The sequence below is a fragment of the Panthera tigris genome, chromosome A2, assembly GCF_018350195.1.
Source record: "Panthera tigris isolate Pti1 chromosome A2, P.tigris_Pti1_mat1.1, whole genome shotgun sequence".
NCBI lineage: Eukaryota > Metazoa > Chordata > Mammalia > Carnivora > Felidae > Panthera > Panthera tigris.
Window position 1 is genome coordinate 3,949,552 of NC_056661.1, and position 2,603 is coordinate 3,952,154.

A 2,603-nucleotide genomic window follows, 5' to 3' on the forward strand; every position below is an offset into this window, starting at 1 on the left:
GTGTTTAAATCATTAAGTGTGAGAGCTAATTGTGGAATTAACTGCGTAACATCTGTCTTCCCCCGCATCGTGCGAGCCACGAGGGCGGGGCTTTTTAATCGGCTTGTTCACACTTGTGTCCCCAGCCCCTAGGGCTCCGCCTGACACACATCGAGTACTCAACAAATACTTGGGAGTGAAAAAACTGAAAGACACGTGTTATGCCCAGTTCCTCCGGCTTCTTACCCGCCCTCCGGTGTATCCGAGTTTTCTGCATTAAACACCCTCCCCTCCCGGTGAGGTTCCCAGCAGAGAACGTGGCACAGTCACCTCCCTATTTTTACACTCCATACTCCTGTTAATACAATCAAACTGTTCTCACTCCTCCCCCCACCCCCACCCTGCCCCGTTTCCTGCTTTTCTCATTCAGGAGACGAAAACGTTAAAGTGTGTTGACGTAGTCGGAAGTGTTTTAAGCCTTTAGACAATTCAGGCCCGAGAATCAAGTGATGACAGAGGAGCTTAAAAAAAAAAAAAAAAAATTCTTGTTTATTAGGAGGAGAAAGAAAATGCCGTTTCAATGAGACCGAGGCTCGTTCACGCCGGAATATAAAGATAGACACTTCCTGTCCTCGACACGCAAACTTCACCCGCAGCTGTGGGCGCCAGGCCCCCGAGGGACGCTGGGGAAAGGTGGCCACAAAGAAAACGTAATTGCTGTGGAGTCAAAGCCCTACGTGTTCGCGGAGCCATGCCAAGACCGAATGAAGGTCGCAGAGGATGTGGGACGTTGTGGGAAGGGAATTGTCCTCGGTGCCCTCCCAGGAGGTCGGGAGGGCAGGGGCACAGCCCCCCACAGTCGGAAGGGGCCCTCACGTCCTGTCGTCAGTTATGCACGGGGTCTTGTCTCCATCCACGGTCTTGCATGGCTGTTTATCGTCTGGTGAAAACCTGGGTGCTTGCCTGCGTGAGCTTGGGCAGTCCACATGCCCTCCCTGTGCCTCAGTTTCCCCATATGCCACATATGGATGATGTTTACTGTTGAAATTTTAATATTCGCTATGATTCCTTGCTGTTATTATTAGCTCTACTTAATTGTTTTATCGTTGCTTTGAAATTAAAAAAAATTTTTTAATGTTTATTTATTTTTGAGAGAGAGAGGGAGTGCGTGAACAGGGGAGGAGCAGAGAGAGAAGGAGACACAGAACCCGAAGCGGGCTCCAGGCTCTGAGCTGTCGGCACAGAGCCCGACGCGGGGCTCGAACCCACGAACGGTGAGATCATGAATTGAGCTGAAGTGGCCGCTTAACCGACTGAGCCACCCAGGCGCCCCTACAGTTGCTTTTCTAATACCTTTTCTGGGGTGTCTGCCCAGCCCCTGACCTGTCGAACTGCCCCTGACCTGCTGCCCCAGGAAGACACTGCCCCCAGCCTTGTCCGCAGTGTCACCCCCACCCTCCTGTCTCAACAGATTGGAGCCCCAGCTGAGCCATTGGGATTATTTGCTCCGGGAGTTTAGAGAGAGCCTCCCAGACACTGCCGACCACACCCTGCCTTGCGGGAGGGACAAGCAAAGCGAGGCACAAAGGCGGCGACACAACGGAGTTGGAGGTGTCAGGAGACTTTAGCCAGGGTGGCTGGGGGCGGGAGAGCTCTCTCAAGAGCTGAGAGATGCCATGGTGGGCACAGAGGACAGCAAGGACAAAAGTAGGACCGGGAGTTTGGATTTCATCCTGGGGGTAATGAAAAGAAACTGAAGGGATTTTTTTTTTTTTTTTTAAACAGGGAAAGGAATGCATTTTGTGACCTAAAAATTTGTCAGTCTGGAAGACGAAGAAGCAATGTTTCCTGGAAAGAGGAGTCAGCCTGTGTTTACCCCACAACGCCAACTACACACCTGCTCACTGATGGGAAGGTGCTGCTCGGGGGCTGTGTTGCGAGAGGTTCTGAGCCTGCGACCCGGTTCTGCAGTGGAAAGAGATGCGGCAGTCCATTAGTGATGCCTGGATTCTGTCTCCTGGGGAAAGAGTTCTGTCGTTGATTGGTGATGCCTGTCATGGCAGCTGCATTGCCCACGGCGGTGTGTGTGCTACGAGCGAAGGGGTACTTCTGCCCACAGAGAGGCCTTCACACCTTCCTGGAAAGGGCAACGGGATAGATTCTGGACTCAGACAGATCAGGGTTCAAGGGTTGGCCGGACGGCTTCTCCCTTGAGCCGACTTTAGGCAAGTTGCTTCCCTGTCACCGGATCGCATTCCCTCCTCTGCAGAGAAAGAACAGAGGTCTGGCCCTCGTGGAGTTGTTGCACGAATCGGTCCGTGCGGCCCGCCCGGCCCGCCACGGGGCTCGGCTGCGGCTGACGTCGGCCTCCCCAGACCCCCCTTGCCGCAGCCCGGGGTCTGAGACCAAATCAGTTTCGTGTCCAGACCCAGCCCGGGGCTGGTTCCAACTCTGCCCTCCAGGCCTGGCAGATACCCTCGGCTGCACCTTGCACCTGGGTTCTGTCTCCAGAACTGCCAGAGCCTCGGCGGCCACCATCCGATGTCATGCCCCCACCTGGTGCAGGCACACATGAGACAAAGGGGGGCCCAGGGACAGATGGGCCTTGGACTCCACTGTGTGTG